The sequence below is a fragment of the Dasypus novemcinctus genome, chromosome 18 (assembly GCF_030445035.2).
Source record: "Dasypus novemcinctus isolate mDasNov1 chromosome 18, mDasNov1.1.hap2, whole genome shotgun sequence".
In the NCBI taxonomy this organism is placed as follows: domain Eukaryota; kingdom Metazoa; phylum Chordata; class Mammalia; order Cingulata; family Dasypodidae; genus Dasypus; species Dasypus novemcinctus.
The window spans coordinates 85,226,960-85,247,845 of record NC_080690.1 but is presented as its reverse complement, the minus strand read 5'-3'; the positions used below and the strand labels follow the sequence as shown (position 1 = coordinate 85,247,845).

General features: G+C 41.4%; 1 pseudogene; it reads right to left on the bottom strand.

The window, feature by feature from the left end:
* Positions 1 to 1,477: 1,477 nt before the first annotated feature.
* On the bottom strand, positions 1,478 to 1,926 carry LOC101419180 (calmodulin-like; annotated as a pseudogene).
* Between the last annotated feature and the right edge of the window lie 18,960 nt (positions 1,927 to 20,886).

Here is a 20,886-nt window from a genome sequence, read left to right as displayed (position 1 = left end):
ATTTAAAAAATAAATAAAATAATTGTTTTTATGCCTCTTTGTTCAGTTGACATTTTTTATAGGTCCTTCACTGTTTTGTCAAGTTTATTCATAGATATTTATGTTCTATAAATACTAAAATTTAGGAATTACTATTAGATAAAATTTTATAAAGTATACGGGAAGTTCACTGTTTTAGAAGCACATCAATTGGCATGTCAGGAAGTGGAAAGAGAAAGAAAAGAAATTTGGGAGGAAAGAAGAAAGAGGGAGGGAGGAAAGCAAATTTAAATGAATGAAAACTCAATAGCAAAAGTCTGGAAAAGTGCACTGTAAATGTTAACACTAGATATCTTTGAGAGATGGAAAAAAATAGGTGAATCCAATTTTCTTCTCTATGCTTATGTATAGTTTTCTGAGTTCCTTAAAGTGTACTTCTATTAAGTATATAATCTATGTAGGGGGAAAAACAGCTAGGTCATATATTTTTTCTTTTACAACATTATTCAATCCACTATAATGTAGATTAAAATACTTTTTCTAGGTTTTTCTTTTTCTTTTTTAAATCCACATTTATCTATTAAGAGAAATGGCTGCAAGAGTCCCTTTCTTGAAAGCACACATCAAAACATTCTTTCTTTTTTTAACATTTGGGTAAATTGTATTTTTTTTTATTAGAAAACAAATATATAACTTGGAATGGATTTGAGACAAATTGTGCCATAAGCAGATTTTAAGTGGCTCAACAAAGTTTAAAAAACAAGTAACAGGGAGTGGATGTGGCTCAAGCAGTTGAGCACCCAGCTCCCACACAAGAAGTCCTGGGTTTGGTTCCCAGTGCATCCTGAAAAAAAACAAAAACAAACAACAAGCAAAACAAGTGAAAAAAACAATTCAGGGAAACCAATGTGGCTCAGTGGTAGAGCACCAGCTTCCCACATACAATGCCCAGGATTCAATCCTTGGCCCCTGGCACCTAAAAAAATAAAACAAAAGCAGGTAACAATAAAAGAAAATGTTTCTGGTACAGGACAAGCAGTACAAAAAAAAAAAAAAAAGTAGTGTGCAAGTATCCAGATGATACTCCTGTTTTGCAATAGTGCAACTTTAAGTGTGTGTTGTTGACTGTCCATAGTCCTTGCTGAGTTACAACTCCACATTTGAACAACATGCTGACAGTTCCTAAAGAAAACTTTTTAAAAAGTGCATAATCCAGATGTTCCCTCATTTGGCTAACTTCATTTAAGTTTAGATATGCAGAAAGGCTTAGAAACATCCAGAGTAAGCCACATGCAACATGTTACCTGAACAACTTTCTAAAATAACATTTCAGAACAATGACAGTAAGATAAGGGAAGAAAACGTGGAGGAATGAAGTCCTAATTACTATACATGCATTTTCTTTTGACAGTAGGAGGAAGGCTCTTACAGATAAGTAACAAAGAAAGCAAAGGCAAATAAACAACTTTGTACATTTAACACATTATGTACAACGTCTTCACTTTGCTGCCATCACTTGTACAAACTCTTCATAGTTTACTTGACTATCACAGTCAATATCTGCTTCCCTGATCATTTCATCAACTTTTTCATCTGTTAACTGCTCGCCAAGGTTTGTCCTCACTTGGTGAAGCTCTGCTGCACTAACATAGCCAGTGCCATCCTTGCCAAACACACGGAAGCTTCTCTAATTTCTTCTTCACCGCCTGTGTCTTTCATTTTTCTTGCCATCGTTGTCAGAAATTCTGGAACGTCAACTGCGCCATCACCATCAGCATCTACTTCATTAACCATGTCCTGCAACTCTGCTTCTGTAGGATTCTGCCCAAGAGCCATCACGACAGCTCCCACTTCCTTTGTTGGTATAGTTCCGTCACCATCGTTGTCAAACAGTGGGAAAGTTTCTTTGGATTCTGCGATCCGCTCTTCAGCCAGTTGGTCAGCCATGCTGCAAGCGCTAACCGTCTCCCAGGCTTCATCACACAACCACTTGACTCTAGCTCCACTCAGAATCCTTGAGCAATAGGCTCAGGATTACTACTGAGGCAGGTTAGCACAGGGAAAAGGGGGAAGACGAGTCACAGCTGAGAGCCGGCAGAGAACACGGCCCTGAGACCCCGCCAGGAAACCCTCTGCACCTAAGACTAAAGCTGGAAGATTCCACCAGACCCTAGCCATGAAGTCCCATTTGGAACTCTTTCCTGGGTCAAGGGGAAGCCCTGGATACCTCCAAACAAAAGGCCTCCCCATTGGCCCCTTGAGAGCTAACAGGTGGGGCAACCAACCAGAAGAGCAAACAGCAGGGACCCCTCCCCAATATGAGGAAGGGGGAGGAAGAGAGGTCTTAAAAGGGACTCACCTGGGGCACCAGGTGAGCAGCTCATCCTGCAGCACGCCTGTAACCATGTCTGGAGTTGTGCACTGTTGTCTTTTCTTGTTCCTTAATAAACTCTTTTTGTTTGTTTTTTGTTTTTGTTTTATCTTTTCCTTCTGTTTAATTAACTCTTTACTCCCTCGCCTGCCCTGTGGCGTGTCCTTAAATTAAAAAAAAAAAAAAGATTTTATTTATTTATTTATGTGTGTATGTCTCCTCACCCCCCCCCCCCAATGTTTTGCACTTGCTTTGTCTGTTTGTCTTCCTTGTTTCTTTAGGAGGCTCCGGAAGCCGAACCCACAGCAGGTGCCAAACCCGGACCTCCAATGTGGCAAGGAGGTGCCTAATCACTTGAGCCACCTCCATTTCCTCTTAAATTCTTTTATGTGACACAGCCAAGAACCTAGAAGCCCAGAACCCAGAGCATGCTGTTAACACCATCACCCCCTAAGTCCCAGCCTCCCCTAACAACACAACAGAGAAATAAAACAAAAAGCTTCAAAAACACTACACATTTAAATATAAAGGTAAGAGAAAGAACATTAGAAAAAAATTTTTTTTAAAGAAAAACAGAGGAGGAACTGGGCGAGGAACATAAAGGGGTCACGACTCCAAGCATATTTGTTCCAGCACCCCTTCGACTCTTCGGGAATATTAAAGCCACAGCCAGGACTTCAACAAGTCTTGGTCTTCAAAAAATAGAAAGCAGAACTTGCGGAGGGCGCGCCCCCAAACGCTTATGGGGATTGTAGTTCCTCAGGCAGAGTCACTGGGCGGGTCGCTGGGTGTGCTGCTCTGCGCAGGCGTAGGGCCGCCAACTACGTCGCCGGCAGACCCCGCCTCCTCCTCGCAGAACGCTTGGTCCTGCAGCCCACGCTGGCAGGTGGCCGGCGCTGCCGCTCCAGGCGTTAGATTTTGGCGCGGCTGCTCGTTGGTGCCCTGGGTACCGGCCTGCAAGCTCTGGAGCCAGGAGGCCGTGGTTCAAGTCTTGAGTGCCGGCGAACCTGCTGCGCGGCCTGGACCAGTCACGTCAGCTTTCTTCTAAAGAGTCTCCCGAATTTTTATCTGCATCACGTTCCCCTATCTTAATGGACCATGACTGATTTAGCTGGGCCCTGTTGATGGACGTCTAGACTGTTCCACGGTGCATAATCATAATACTCAGTCCTTTTACATTTCTGCAAATAGGTTTTGGGATAAATTCTTAGAAGTGGGTTGCTGGATCGATGAGTTTATCTGAAATTTAGATATTTCCAGGGTGCCAGAGGATAGGCCAGAGATACAGTAAAAATGGGGTCCATGTCCCTCTGGCCTTAGATTGTAGAAGACACGGCGGCTGCCACCATCCTTCTGGGTTGCCCAGCCTTCCCCATCTCTTCCAGGATGCTTCCTCCATAGTTTTTCCTCCACCTGGCTTCCTTGGCCTCTCTCTCATTCCATAGCCCCAGTTCTCTGTCTTATACTTCCAGATGTATATATTCACCTTCTTTCTAAACGAGTGCTGGACACCCTTACTCCTTCCAGCGAAGTTGTAGTCTCTTTGTATTTTCTCGAATGTGGTCTCCTGTTCATTCTTGTCTTAATCCCTGCAATGAGAATCACCTTCCTATTCCTGCCTCCATCCAGTTGGTCCACCTTGAGGTCCCCAAGGTAGTGGATTATGTGTCTTGACCTTAGCATCACCTTTTTCTCCTGTTTGAAACTTAACAATTGATTATTTTTCCTGATACTACTACTTCTCAGCTTGAGTGACCACACTGACCTCTGCTCACACTGGATTTTACTTTAAATATATCTTCAGTCTTCACCACTACCCTTTATTCATCTTCTCTCCCTAAACCTTGGCACTATTGACACTTTTGGTTGGATAATTCTTTTTGTTGCAGAGGCTGTTCTGTGCATTGCAGGATGTTTACAGCATCACTGGCCTCTATCAACTAGATATTGATAGGACCCCTCTTTCCCAGTTGTGGCAACCGAAATCTCTCCAGACATTGCCAAACCAATGTCTCCTTGGCTGCAAAGCCACTGTCTGCCAAGAACTACTGGCCTGAACCATGATGGCCCCAGGGAGTTGTCATCTGCCTCTGATTTTCTCCCTGCTTAGTAAATCTTAAAGGACTCATCATTGAAGACTTACAGTTTTTGTCCAGTGATAATGATTCCCTCAGTGATATTTCTAACCTTATTGCTGTATCTGTAAACCAACCCAACATTTTACCAGTGTGATGATTAGGCTATTGTATGAACTCAGCCAGGTAATTGTGCCCAGTTGTTTGGTCAAGCAAGCACTGGGGTAACTACAATACAAGGGCATTTATAGACTTTAGTCACCATCGACATTACTGCAGTGGTAAATCAAAGATAGCTGGTTATAATTACATCAGTCAGGGAGATTGCCATCAGCAGTGAGTGAAGCTTAACCCAATCAGTTGAATCCCTTAAAAGGGAAAGTGATTCCAGCATTGAGAGAGATTTTCCCAGCTCATGTTTGGACAGATAACATCTCCCAGAACTTGTCAAGAATCTTCATTGGACTTTCATTGGTGCTCCTGTTTCAGCAGGACTTGTGCATCTCCACAGCTGCATGAGAGACTCTGATAAATCTCTTACTATCAACAGATATCCCTTGTTGGTTGTGTTTCCCTAGAGAACCCTGACTAATACAACAATATCTAGTAGAGTTCCATTAGGATGCTCCCCCTGCTTCAGTCTCAGAGCTTCCAAAATTGAGAATAGTCTCTTCTTGCTCAAGTTACAGATCATTTTGTCATCCCACATTTTGTCAGCCTGTGGTCTTCTGATGCCCTAGTTAGTTAGGTAGGCTTCAGGCTCTCTTGGAAATTTCCCTCATGCCTTCATTGCTTACCTGATATAACTTCAGTCTCTTCCATTTGCATTTTCCTTTGTGAAACATCTTTATAGCCTTTCCTCCCAAGTTCCTACCAACACCCTTGCAAAACAGGGAATTTTGATTCAATGCCTGAGCTGATGGGATTATTTCTCTTCATTCATCTTTGATGTAATCCCATATTTACCTGCGTGAGTGTTTCTCTTTTATGCATTCCTAGCTGGATACATTTCCAAGTTACTCCTTAACACCTCTGCTGTATGCTACACAAACTGCTTTTCTTCAGTGTCCTTTACAGTGTGGATTTGTAACATTGTTACAGCATCCATTTCCACTAGCCTTCTTAAAGGCTCTCATCCTTATTCATTAAATATTTGTGAAGCTCCTCTTGAGTGCCAGGCACATGGAGCTTATGCTATTATTTAGTACTTTGATAATGGTTTCTTGGTGTTTTCTCTCTGTTTATCCAGACAGGACCAGTTGCATAATTTGTGGATCCCAGTATAAAAAGAAAATGCAGAGACTCTTATTGAAAACTTGTTAAGAATTTCAAGAGGGTGACAGTAGAGCATTAGAGCAAATGCTGGACCTCCTGAGTGGAGCCCTGTGCGTGTGCACAAGTCACAGGACTGTGAAGCCAGCCCTATGTTCCCATCTTCATATCCTAGCTCCATATGACTTCTCCAGCCTTGTACAGGCTTCCTCCTTTCCATTGCCAGTTGGCTTAGCACACATACCATAGAAGTTCAAATCTTGCTTTATGCTGTGTCATATTGGCTTTAAACTGTCTAATGCTTGGGAATAGTTTCTCTCCCAGCAGGCTCATGACACATGCTTCAGTAGTCCAGTGATCTGAGCTAGGTGCAAGGAGACTCTTTCATAGTCATTCCAATACCCTCCCCCCCCCCCCCGTATCCTTTATATTTACAAAAAAGACACCTAACTAAACATGAAACCTAAGAGTATTACCATCAGAAAGACTTAACGATTTAAACATTTGGTGTTTGAACATGAAGCTTTTATTTAATGATGACTGGCAGCAAAAGGCGAACTGCAAAAGTGAATGATACAGAATAAGCACTCCAGAAAGTCATGGAAAAGGAAGTTTCAAGTAGAGTGGAAAGAATTGAGGAGTAATTAAGTCTTGGGGGATAATGTAGGTTTTTTTTGTCTTTATTTTTTTTTAAATGTTACATTAAAAAAATATGAGGTCCCCATATACCCCCCACGCCCCTCACCCCACTCCTCCCCCCATAACAACAACCTCCTCAATCATCATGAGACATTCATTGCATTTGGTGAATACACCTCTGAGCACCACTGCACCTCATGGTCAATGGTCCATATCATAGCCCACACTCTCCCACAGTCCACTGAGTGGGCCATGGGAGGACATACAGTGTCCGGTAACTGTCCCAGCAGCACCACCCAGGACAACTCCAAGTCCTGAAAACGCCTCCACATCTCATTGCTTCCTCCCACTCCCCACCCCCAGAAGCCACCATGGCCACTTTCTCCACTCCAATGTCACATTTTCTTTGATTACTAATCACAATAGTTCATGAATAGACTATCAGTAAGTCCACTCCAATCCATATTCTAGTCCTCCATCCTGTGGACCTTAGAATGGTTCTGTCCACTCCACATCTATATCAAGAGGGGGCTTAGATTCCACATGGATGCTGGATGCAATTCTCCTGCTTTCAGCTGTAGGCACTCTTGGCTCCATGGTGTGGTGGTGGATATTCTTCACCTCCATGTTAGCTGAGTGGGGTAAGTCCAATAAACCAGAGTGTAGGAGTTGCAAGTCTGTTGAGGCTCAGGGCCTGGCTATCACATGGCCAGTCCAGAGATTCAGGTCCCCTGGGCATTCATTAAACCCCAGCACCAACTACAGTTCTGGTAAAAGTAATAGGAGAGACTTGTGGACAAAGATCACATCTAAGTCCAGCTCCATCACACAGAAACACAAACTCCAAAGTAGGGCCAACTGAGATGACACTGAAATCCATCTGCCATGATCATACAACCTGTGGGTCTCTGTAGCCTTCAGAAGAACCAATACCTGGGGTTGTATCTACTTTATCTGTCTCTTGGACTCTGCTCAGGTGTGCACAAGGGCAACACCTCTGATAACCTCCTGGCTCTTTTTTGGAGACTCATAGCTATATAAACTCATTTGTCCTTTCCATTTCCCCCTTTTATTCAGGTCAAAAAGCATTTTTAACTCTTGGTATTATATGTAGACTGAGATATTCTGCTGGTCCTAGTTGACCCTTTTATTCAAGGTCATTTTCTAGTTACATCATCAGCTGGTACTTGGTAGTAATCCCTTGGTACCAGGGAGGCTCATCCCTGGGAGTCATGTCCCACGCTGGGGGGAAGGCAACACATTTACATGCTGAGTTTGGCTTCGAGACTGGCCACATTTGAGCAACACGGAGGCTCCCAGGAGGTAACTCCTAGGCACCCTGCAGTTCTAGGCCTTGTTCTTATTTCAGCTGCACAGGCTCACAAGCATAGTCATTAGTATCAAGGGCTCATTGTTGGACCTTCCTTCATTTTTGGTCTATGCTGTTGCACTTGTGGGATTGTTGCTGCTCCTTTAGGGACTTGATAGAGCTCCCCTGGCTAGGAACTGAGCACTCCCTTAGTTGTTCTTTTTAATTGTAACCACTACAAAAATATCCAAACATTTTTATGTACCTTGGATATATGCCCTGGAGAATTCCCTGCCAACCATGTGTCCCCTGTCAATAACATCCCACACCAGTATTCCTCCGCTGCCATTGTTGAACCTCTCTGTGATCCAAAACTTCTGCAAAAGTGAAGCCCAATATATTGCCAGGTTCCATTAATAATAAAATGGAATATAGTGATGAGTTTAAAGGTGAGATATAGAATACATGTTAATTTAGAAAAATTAAGGTAAAAATAAATTGGGGTATTAAAAAATTAAAAAATGCAAAAGATTTGTTTTTGATATTTTGCCTTCCATCACTGCAATAAGTGTTGCCCTGTATGCAAATTGGCAAGGTAACTACTTCCATCTTTTCCTCAGTGTCTATGTCCTATCTTTTTCTTTTTTTCCCCCAACTATTAAGCTTATCTTCACAAAAGTTTTATATCACAGTAATTCACATATACAATATACAGTACTCCCACATATCCAACATAAAAACCTTTTCCCTTCCACAGCAATAATCTTTTTACATATTCATATTATATTTACTGAAACTGATGTACAGATATTGAGACAATAGATTTCAAACAAGGTAACATTTGGATTTACATTGTGGTTTATATTTTAGACTATACAATTTTCTAAATTTTTACTTATCTTATGTTTTACATTATGATTTACCTTTCAGCCTATCAGCCCCTATATATTTTTGGTGTAATTTAACATGTCTTATATCCATCCTTGCTTAATCTTGTGGAACACTTCCCTTGCTCACACAGTTACACTGGTTCCATCTATTCAATATGTCTTTCCTCCTCCCCTTAGGGCCCACAGTGACAATCAATCTTCATTGCTTAAAGGGCCATGTTCAGAGATACTTGCAGCAGTGTTGAGGCCTTGACATGCTCAACTGCCCTAATGCACTGGGAGCCACCATTTCTCTCGAGAGACACAACTCCCTCTATTTGAGGACATCAGTCCTCCCCAGGATGTGGGTATACCTTCACTCTCATTATATGGGTCTCTATCCAATGATATAACCCACTATGGCAAAATGAGCATTCACACACTCCCTAGGAACCAGTCCTGCATCGGATTATCCCCTTTAAGCATCTTAAATAGGTAAACCTCCCCATTATATATTTGAAAAAGTTTTCTCAGCATTATACTCTCAACCAAATACCAGACAATCTCCCATCCTCATACACTGCCCCATCCTCCCCACAATTTCTTGGGCAATATTACACACCTCCGATCCCTAGCCTCCCTCAAGCCCACAAAGCCCCACCCAAAGGTAATTGTATTCCCCATTTTATCCCTTCCTTGTACAAATACTTACCTCCAGCTTATCACAGATTTCACCCATGTAGGTGTCAGCTTACATCCTTCCTCCACCCCCAATTTCCTGTAAGCCTATCATCCAGTCTCTAGCTCTCTGAGGCAGCTTGGTTTACTTATTTCATATCATTGAGGTCATGTAGTATTTGTCCTTCAATGCCTGGGTTGCTTCACTCAACATAAGGTTCTCAAGATTCATCCATGTTATCACGTGTGTTTGTAGTGTATTCATTCTTAAAGCTGAGTAGTATTCTATTATATATATACCACATTTTATTGATCCACTCATCTGTTGATGGGAATTTGGGTTGATTCCAACTTTTGCAAGTGTGAGTAATGCTGCTATGAACATTGGTGTGCATATATCTGTTTGTGTCCTTGTTTTTAGCTCCACTGGGTATATACCCAGCAGTGGAATTGCTGGGTCATATGGTAAATCTATAGCTAGTTTTTTGAGAAACGGCCAAACTGTCCTCCAGAATGGCTGTATCCTTCTGCATTCCAACCAGCAGTGGATGAATGTTCCCATTTCTTCACATCCTCTCCAGCATTTGCAGTCCTCTTTTTTTTTCCATAGCTGCCAATCTTATGGGAGTAAGATGGTATTTCATTGTAGTTTTGATTTGTATTCCTCTGATAGCTAGAGATTTGGAGCATTTTTTCATGTGCTTTTTAGCCATTTGTATTTCTTCTTCGGAGAAGTGTCTGTTCTAATCTTTTTCCCATTTTTTAAATGGTTTGTATGTCTTCTTATTTTCAAGATATAGGAGTTCTTTATATATGCAGGTTATAAGGGTCCTATCAGATATATGGTTACCAAATATTTTCTCCCATTGTGTAGGCTCTCCTTTCACTTTCTTGACAAAATCCTTTGAGGTGCAGAAGGCTTTAATTTTTAGGAAGTCCCATTTATCTATTTGTTCTTTTGCTGCTCATGCTTTTGGTGTGATGTTCATGAAGCCATTTCCTATTACAAGGTCTTGTAGATGCTTCCCTACACTGCTTTCCAAAGTCTTTATGGTCTTGGCTCTTATATTTAGGTCTTTGATCCATCCTGAGTTGATTTTTATATAAGGTGTGAGATGGTAATCCTCTTTCATTCTTCTACATATAGATATCCAGTTCTCCAGGCACCATTTGTTGAATAGGCCATTCTTTCCCAGTTGAGAGAGTTTGGTGGCTTTATTGAATATTATATGACTATATATATGAGGATCTATATCAGAAGTCTCAATTCGGTTCCATTGGTCTGTGTGTCTCTCCTTGTGCCAATACCATGCTGTTTTCACTACTGTAGCTTTGTAGTATGTTTTGAAGTCAGGTAGTGTGATTCCTCCAATTTCATTTTTCTTTTTCAATATGTCTTTGCCTAATTGGGGCTTATTCCTTTCCAAATAAATTTCATAGTTAGTTTTTCTAGTTCCTTAAATAATGCTATGGGAAACAGACTTTGGCCCAGTGATTAGGGCATCAGTCTACCACATGGGAGGTCCGCGGTTCAAACCCTGGGCCTCCTTGACCCGTGTGGAGCTGGTCCATGTGCAATGCTGATGCGCACAAGGAGTGCTGTGCCACACAGGGGTGTCCCCCGTGTAGGGGAGCCCCACGTGCAAGGAGTGCACCCGTAAGGCCGCCCAGCATGAAACAAAGTGCAGCCTGCTGAGGAATGGTGCCGCCCACACTTCCCATGCTGCTGACGACAACAGAGCTGACAAAGAAACAAGACGCAGCAAAAAGACACAGAGAACAGACAACCGGGGAAGGGGAGGGGAATTAAATAAATAAATAAATCTTAAAAAAAAAAAGAATGCTGTGTTGATTTTTATTGGGATTGCATTAAATGTGTAGATCAGTTTTGGTAGGATAGACATTTTGATAATATTTAGTCTTCCTATCCATAAACAGGGAATATTCTTCCATTTATTTAGGTCTTCTTTGATTTCCTTGAACAGTGTTGTGTAGTTCTCTGTGTACAAATTTTTTACATCTTTAGTTAACTTTTTTCCTCGGTATTTGATTTTTTTATTTACTATTGTAAATAGTATTTGTTTCTTGATTTCCTCCTGAGCTTGTTCATTATTGGTGTACAGAGATGCTACTGATTTTTGCGCATTGATCTTATAACCTGCGACTTTACTAAACTCATTTATGAGTTCTAGAAGCTTTGTTTTAGACCTCTCAGGGCTTTCTATGTATAGGATTATGTCATCTGCAAATAATGAAATTTTGACTTCTTCCTTTCCAATTTGAATGCCTTTTATATCTGGTTCTTGCCTCAGTGCTCGAGCAAGTACTTCTAAGACAATGTTAAATAGAAGGGGAGAGAGTGGGCATCCTTGTCTTGTTCCTGAATTTAGAGGGAAAGATTTTAGGATTTCTCCATTGTAAACAATGTTGGCTGTGGGTTTTTCATATATACTCTTTATCATGTTCAAAAAATTTCCTTGTATTCTGATATTTTGGAGTGTTTTTATCAAGAAAGGGTGCTGTATTTTGTCAAATGCTTTTTCTGCATCTATAGATATAATCATGTGATTTTTTCCCTTCAGTCGTCTGTTTATATGGTGTATTACATTGATAGATTTTCTTATGTTGAACCATCCTTGCATACCCAGAATGGATCCCACTTGGCCATGGTGTATAATTCGTTTAATGTGTTGTTGAATATGGCTAGCAAGTATTTTGTTGAGAATTTTTGTGTCTAGGTTCATTAGAGAAATTGGTCTGTAATTTTCCTTTCTTGTGGTGTCTTTGTTTGGCTTTGGTACTAGGGTAATGTTGGCATCATAGAATGAGTTAGGTAATGTTCCTTCTGCTTTGATTTTTTGAAGAGTTTCAGCAGAATTGGTGTTCTTTCTGGAATGTTTTGTAGAATTCACCTGTGAAGCTGTCCAGCCCTGGGCTTTTCTTATTTGGGAGGTTTTTTTGTTTTTGTTTTTGTTTTTTTAAGAAATTACATTTTTTTTTTATTAATTCATTTTTTAAAAAAATATTACATTAAAAAAATATGAGGTCCCATTCAACCCCACCGCCCCCACCCACCACTCCCCCCACAGCAACACTCTCCCCCATCATCATGACACACCCATTGCACCTGGTAAGTACATCTCTGGGCATCGATGCACCCCATAGTCAATGGTCCACATCATAGCCCACACTCTCCCATGTTCCATCCAGTGGGCCCTGGGGGGATCTACAATGTCCCATAGTTGTCCGTGAAGCACCACCCAGGACAACTCCACGTCCCGAAAACGCCTCCCCATCTCATCTCTTCCTCCCATTCCCCGCACCCAGTAGCCACCATGGCCACCCTCCCACACCAATGCCACATTTTCTCTGTGGACATTGGATTGGTTGTGTCCATTGCACATCTATGTCAAGTGGGGGCTTAGATTCCACATGGATACTGGATGCAATCCTCCTGCTTTTAGTTGTAGGCACTCTAGGCTCCATGGTGTGGTTGTTGACCTTCTTCAACTCCATGTTAGCTGAGTGGGGTAAGTCCAATAAATCAAAGTGTAGGAGCTGAAGTCTGTTGAGGCTCAGGGCCTGGCTATCATATTGTCAGTCCAGAGATTCAAATCCCCTAGATATATCTTAAACCCCAGCACCAACTACAATTCCAGTAAAGTAGCATGAAAGTCTTGTGAAAAGAGATCCCATCTGAGTCCAGTTCCATCACGCAGAAACACCAACTCCAAAGAAGAGCCATCTGATATGGCAGTGAACCCCACCTGCCATGACCATACAACCCATGGGTCTCTTTACCCCTCAAAAGAACTAATACCTGGGGTTGTATCTACTTTATCTGTCTCTTAGACTCTGCTCAGTTGTGCATAAGGGCAATCCTTCTGACAACCTCCAGACTCTTTTTTAGAGACTTGTAGCCATATGAACTCATTTCTCCTTTCCATTTCCCCCTTACATTAGGTCAAACAGCATTTTGAAGTCATGTTATTATATGTAGACAGGGATATTCTGCTGGTCTGCATTGAACCTTTAATTCAAGGTCATTTTCTAGTTGCATCTTCAGCTGGTATTTGGTAGTGATCCCTCGGTGCCAGGGAGGCTTATCCCTGGGTGTCATGTCCCACGCTGGGGGGAATGCACTGCATCTACATGCTGAGTTTGGCTTTGAGAGTGGCCACATTTGAGTAACATGAAGGCTCTTAGGAGGAAACTCCCAGGCACAATGCTGCTCTAGGCCTTGTTCTTATTTCTGGTGTATAGGCTCACAAGCATAGCCATTAGTATCAGGAGCCCACTGTTGGACCCTCATTCCTTCCTGGTTCTTACCGTTGCACCTGGGGGACTGCCGCTGCTCCCCTAGGGACCATGACAGAGCCCCCTGGCCAGGAACCCAGTACCCCCCCCAGCTATTGTTTTTAATTGTTTCCACTATTAGTATATCTGAACATTACTATGCACCCTGGACATATGCCCTGTATAACTCCCTGTCAACCATATATAGCCTGTCAATAACATCTCATACCAGCATTCCTCCGCCGCCATTGTTGAGCCACTCTGTGATCCAAGACTTCCTGTAAAGTGAATCCCAGTATAATGTCAGTTTCCCTTACTAGTAAAATGGAATATAGGATGAGTTTAAAGGTTAGATCTAGAGTACATATTGATTTGGAAAAATTTCTACATCCTATCTTTTTCTTTTCTTTTTTCCTAATTATTGAGCTTCTCTTCACAAGAGTCTTAGGTCACAGTAATTCATATATACAATATACAGTACTCCCACACATCCACCATAAAACCTTTTCCCTTCCACAGCGATAATCTTTTAACTTATTCATCTCATATTTCCTGAAACTGATGTACAGACTCTGAAACAATAGCTTTCAAACAAGGTGACATCTGTGCTTACAATGTGGTCCATACTTTAGGATATACAGTTTTCTAAATTTTTTAGTTATCCTATGTTTTACATTATGGTTTACATTATTAGTCTGTCGTCCCCTATATGTTTTTGGTGTAATATTACATGTTTTATATTCATCCTCGTGTACTCTCGCGAAACTCCTCTCTCGCCCCCACATTTACCTTGGTTCCATCCATTCCACATCCATTTTCCCCTCCCCTTGGGGCCCACAGCGACAGCCAATCTCCATTTCCCAAGGAGCCACGTCCAGAGATACTTGCATCAGTGTTCAGGGCCTGACTTTCTCAACTGCCCTAATGCCCTGGGAGCCACTGTTTCTCTCGAGAGATACAGTTCTATTTGATGGCATTAGTCCTCCCCAGGATGTGGGTCCACCCCAACTCTCACTTCTTGGGTCTCTACCCAATGGTACAACCCACCCTGGCAAAATGAGCCTTCAGCCATTCCCCAGGAGTCCGTCCCGCATCAGACTATCCCCTCCGAGCATCCTGAACAGGTAACCCTCCTAATTATATTTTGATACGATTTTCTCAGCATTTTACTCTCAACCAATACCTGACACTCTCCTATGTTCGTATGTTGCCCCTCCCTCCCCCCAATTTTTTGGGCAATATTACCCCTCCACCAATCCCCAGCCCCCCTTAAACCCGCAAAGCCCCACCCGAAGGCAACCCGTTGCCCCCAATTTATCTTTTCTTTGTGCTCATACTTACCGCCAGCTCATCATAGATTCCACTCCTGCAGACATCGGCTTACATCCTTCCTCCACCCCCCGATTTCCTGTAAGTCTATTTTCCAGTCTCTAGCTCTCTGAGGCAGGTTGCTTATTTCATATCATTGAGGTCATGTAGTATTTGTCCTTCAGTGTCTGGGTTGCTTCACTTAACATAAGGTACTCAAGATTCATCCATGTTATCACGTGTGTTTGTAGTGTGTTTGTTCTTACAGCCGAGTAGTATTCCATTGTGTGTATATACCACATTTTATTGATCCACTCATCTGTTGATGGGCATTTGGATTGATTCCAACTTTTGGCGATAGTGAACAATGCTGCTATGAACATTGGTGTACATATATCGGTTTGTGTCCTTGTTTTCAGTTCTGCTGGGTATATACCCAACAGTGGTATTGCTGGGTCATATGGCAAATCTATGGTTAGTTTTTTTGAGAAACTGCCAAACTGTCCTCCAGAATGATTGTATCCTTCTGCATTCCCACCAGCAGTGGATGAGTGTTCCCCTTTCTTCACATCCTCTCCAGCATTTGTATTCTTCTGTTTTTTTCATAGCTGCCGATCTTATGGGAGTAAGATGGTATCTCATTGTAGTTTTGATTTGCATTTCCCTGATAGCTAGAGATTTGGAGCATTTTTTTTCATGTGCTTTTTAGCCATTTGTATTTCTTCTTTGGAGAAGTGTCTGTTTAAATCTTTTTCCCATTTTTTAAATGAGTTGTTTTTCTTTTTCTTTTCAAGATATAGGAGTTCTTTATATATGCAAGTTATAAGTCTCTTATCAGATATATTGTTGCCAAATATTTTCTCCCATTGTGTGGGTTCCCTTTTTACTTTCTTGACAAACTCCTTTGAGGTGCAGAAGGCTTTAATTTTGAGGAAGTCCCATTTATCTATTAGTTCTTTTGCTGCTCGTGCTTTTGGTGTGATATTCATGAAGCCATTTCCTATTACAAGGTCTTGTAGATGTTTCCCTACACTGCTTTCCAAGATCTTTATGGTCTTGACTCTTATATTTAGGTCTTTGTTCCATCTTAAGTTGATTTTTGTATAAGGTGTGAGGTGGTAATCCTCTTTCATTCTTCTACATATGGCTATCCAGTTCTCCAGGCACCATTTGTTGAATAGGCCATTCTCTCCCAGTTGAGAGGGTTTGGTGGCTTTATCGAATATTATATGGCTATGTATATGAGGTTCTATATCAGAACTTTCAATTCGATTCCTTTGGTCTCTGTGTCTCTCCTTATGCCAATACCATGCTGTTTTCACTACTGTAGCTTTGTAGTATGTTTTGAAGTCAGGTAGTTTGATTCCTCCAATTTTGTTTTTGTTTTTCAATATGTCTTTGGCTATTTGGGGCCTCTTTCCTTTCCAAATAAATTTCATAGTTAGATTTTCTAGTTCCTTAAAGAAGGCCGTATTGATTTTTATTGGGATTGCATTGAATGTGTAGATCAGTTTTGGTAGGATAGACGTCTTAATAATATTCAGTCTTCCTATCCATGAACAAGGAATATTCTTCTATTTATTTAGGTCTTCTTTGATTTCCTTGAACAGTCTTGTATAGTTCTTGGTGTATAAGTTTTTTACCTCTTTAGTTAAATTTATTCCTAAGTATTTGATTTTTTTATTTACTATTGTGAATGGTATTTGTTTCTTGATTTCCTCCTGATCTTGCTCATTATTGGTGTACAGAAATGCTACTGATTTTTGCGCATTGATCTTATAACCTGCGACTTTACTAAACTCATTTATGAGTTCTAGAAGCTTTGTTGTAGATCTCTCAGGATTTTCTATGTATAGGATCATGTCATCTGCAAATAATGAAATTTTGACTTCTTCCTTTCCAATTTGAATGCCTTTTATATCTAGTTCTTGCCTCAGTGCTCAAGCAAGTACTTCTAAGACAATGTTAAATAGGAGCGGAGACAATGGGCGTCCTTGTCTTGTTCCTGAGTTTAGAGGGAAGGATTTTAGGATTTCTCCATTGTAAACAATGTTGGCTGTAGGTTTTTCATATATACTCTTTATCATGTTCAAAAAGTTTCCTTGTATTCTGATCTTTTGGAGTATTTTTATCAAGAAAGTGTGTTGTATTTTGTCAAATGCTTTTTCTGCATCTATAGATATAATCATGTGATTTTTTTCCTTCAATGTGTTTATATAGTGTATTACATTGATTGATTTTCTTATGTTGAACCATCCTTGCATACCTGGAATAAATCCCACTTGGTCATGGTGTATAATTCATTTAATGTGTTGTTGAATACGATTAGCAAGTATTTTGTTAACTATTTTTGCGTCTAGGTTCATTAGAGAAAGCGGTCTGTAATTTTCCTTTCTTGTGGTGTCTTTGTTTGGCTTTGGTACTAGGGTAATGTTGGCATTATAGAAGGAGTTCGGAAATGTTCCTTCTGTTTCGATTTTTGGAAGAGTTTCAGCAGGATTGGTGTTCGTTCTTTCTGGAATGTTTTGTAGAATTCACCTGTGAAGCCATCTGGCCCTGGGCTCTTCTTAGTTGGGAGATTTTTAATGACTGATTCTATCTCTTTGCTTGTGATTGGTTTGTTAAGATCATCAATTTCTTCTTTCATCAATATGGTCTGCTAGAGCGGAGGCAAGATGGTGGCTGCGTGAGCTTGCCTGGTAATGTCTCTGCAGGGGGCGGCTGGGCAGCGTTGAAGGCTCTTTGGGACCGCGCTGTTTCGGGGATTTTTGCTGGTTGGAAGGTGTCTGGACGTCAATTAGGTGGGAAGGTAACAGAGAGGATACGTCTATAATATATAAATGGAGGTCCCAGCTGGGCGCGGGAAATTCCCTCCTTGGGTGGGCGGAGCCGTGGTAGCGGGCGCTGCTGCAGCTCCGGAGCCGCGGCGGTCAGGGGTTTTTGTTTTTTTTTTCCTTTTTCTGGAGGCTTTGTGGTGCTGAGAAATTCGCGGATACTGGGCTGGCTGGTGAGGGGTTGTTGGGACAAGACTCCTTTGCAGATTGATTTGGGGAGACAGACGGTGCTTTGTTGTGAAGCGGGGGACGTTTTGGTCGCCGGACAGGGGGGGAAGCGCTTCCGCCTGGAGCCCCATCCCCACAGGTCCGGCTGCCGATCTGCAACGGAATTGGATTTTGGGCAATAAGGGGACACAATTGGGAGACTGTTGTAGGGTGCAGTGAGGGAGGAGGACACGTCTGGAAGCTGATTGGGGAATATTTTGCGAAGTTTGGGATTTCGGATCTTAGAGTCTGTTTTCGGCATTTCCAGCTGAAGCCCACCCCACCCGGCGGGGCTTGGGATCTGGGTCATTGAACGGGCCGTGGTGTAGAGGCGCCCTCAAGTGGCCGTTGCGTGGGAGCACAGGGAGGGAGCTGTCCAAAGGCTGAAACCCTGAGGAGTAGGTGAATTGCAGGGATCAGACATTCAATATAGAATTCACGGACCTGGCTTCCCCCACAGGGCTGGCACCCAGCTACGGGGATCCCTGAGGGCTGTGTTGCACTGCGGGGCTCCTAAGCTTTCTGTGGACCAGATTTGAGGTTGCCAGGTCTGGGTCCCCTGGACTCTGGCGGTCCACACCCCAGACTCACACCTCTTGAGTCCTCAGTGTCTCAGACTTTCCACCCCTGAATCCATCACGCCCTGGGGTCTACCTGGGGTCCTTGAGTGCCCTGGACCTTAACGTTTGCGTTTTATCTTTATTGGTTCATATTGTTTTGTTTTTTATTTTCACTTTATCTTATTTTTTACTCTTTTTGACACCCTGATTGCTAATATTGCATTATCCCCTAGTCTTTTCTCCTAGCGTGTCCCCCAAAGTCCTTTTTTTTTATACAGTTATTTAGGGGTTTTTTGGTTGTTGTTTTAGAAAGTGTTGCAATTGTGACACGTGTATACCAGTATCTCTCTTCCCCCTATCTGTTCCCCACCCTTTGCCCATCATCTTTTTCTTTCTTCCTTTCTTCTTGTCTTTCTTTTTTTCTTTATTATAATTAGTTTTTTTTTCGGTTTTCTCTTTCCCTCTTGTCCCTCATTTTCCACTTATTTTATTTTAATTCAAGTACACAATAGGTGCTACAGGGAACACCTCACATTTGCTGGGTTTTCCCATCCTCCACTGCCTCATTTCTGTGTGAACTGATTTAGGCTACCTACACTATCCCCCTTCCCCTGCATCTTGATATCCACTATCATCTACTGTCTCTCCTATATTCCACCCCCCACCTCCCGTTCTTTGATCCACAAAGTGTCTAACTCTTAATTTCTAATACCTTTGTTCTGTTTTCTGTCTGTTATCCACTCTTGAAACTATTACCTTTCTTTTCTTTCTCCCTCTCTCATGAAAACAATAGCTTTGTAGTTCATACCATATTCCTCCCATATTCAGTCATCTACTTCATAAAAGGTACTCTGCCTACAGCTATAACTCTATACAATCTACATGAATCTAACCTCCATCCTCCCAGATCTCATATTCTTGCTTTGTTAACATACATCACCAATACTACTTTACACTTTTCCCTTGCTTACACAATTGCCTTTCCCCAACACTAATACTTTCCTCTAAAGTGAACTTAACCAACAACAAGTAACTAGAATAAGAAGAAAAAAGTGACAAAGAGAAGATATAACACCTATGCAAAAATAACAACTAATTAACCTCCAAGAGCAGACAAAGAAGCTAAGGAACTGATTAAACTCGTCAAAATAAAGAGATGACCAGAAAGCAACAAAAATCTACAAACCAAACCAGTAATCAGGAAAACATGGCTGAATCCAATCAACAAACCAATAATCACGAAGGGGAGCAAAACTTGGCACAAGCAATGAAAGATCTCAGAACATTTATCACCGACAAATTTGATGCAGTAATGAAAGAGGTTAACAACATGAAGACATCACTTGGAGGGGAAATTGCAGACATACGCAAAAACATAACAGGTATGATGGGAATGAACACCACAGTTCAAGAAATCAAAAATACACTTGCAGCAAATATCAGCAGACTAGAAGAGACAGAGCAGAGAATTAGTGATGTGGAAGACAGTACATCAGAAATCAAACAGATAGTAGAAGGGGTCAATAAGAAGATAGAAAAAATCCAATTAGGATTTAGGGACCTGAATGACAATGCAAAACGCTCAAACATACGTATTATAGGCATTCCAGAAGGTGAAGAGAAGGGAAAGGGGTCAGAAGGAGTGTTGCAGGAAATAATGGCTGAAAACTTCCCAAATCTACTGAAAGAGACAGATGTACATATCCAAGAAGCACAGCGCACTCCACAAGTCATAAACCCCAACAGGCCCACCCCAAGACATATACTTATCAAATTATCCAATGCTCAAGACAAAGAGAAAATCCTAAAAGCAGCAAGAGAAAAGAAAACCATCACATACAAGGGAAGCTCAATTAGATTAAGTGCTGATTTCTCTTCTGAAACTATGGAGGCAAGAAGACAGTGGTATGATATAGTCAAGGTACTAAAGGAAAAAAATTTCCAACCAAGAATACTCTATCCAGCTAAACTAGCATTCAAACATGATGGAGAGTTCAAAATATTCGCAGACAAACAGAAACTGAAAGAGTATACCAACAAGAAACCTCCCCTTCAAGAAATTCTAAAGGGAGTTCTGCAGGAAGAAAGGAAAAAACAGGAAAGACAAAGTTGGAGGAGAGTATAAGACCAACAACAACAACAAAAAAGACAAAAAAAAATATACAAACAAAATATGACAAACACAAATCCAATCAAAATATGGCTAACACAAATAATTCCTTGATAGTAATAACACTGAATGTCAACGGATTAAACTCACCTATCAAAAGATTCAGACTGGGACATTGGATAAGGAAATATGACCCATCCATATGCTGTCTACAAGAGACACATCTTAGACCCAGAGACGCATGGAGATTGAAAGTGAATGGCTGGAAAACAATCATACAAGCTAACAATAACCAAAAAAAGGCAGGAGTAGCTATATTAATATCAGACAAAATAGACTTTAAATGTGAAACAATTGTGAGAGACAAAGAAGGATACTA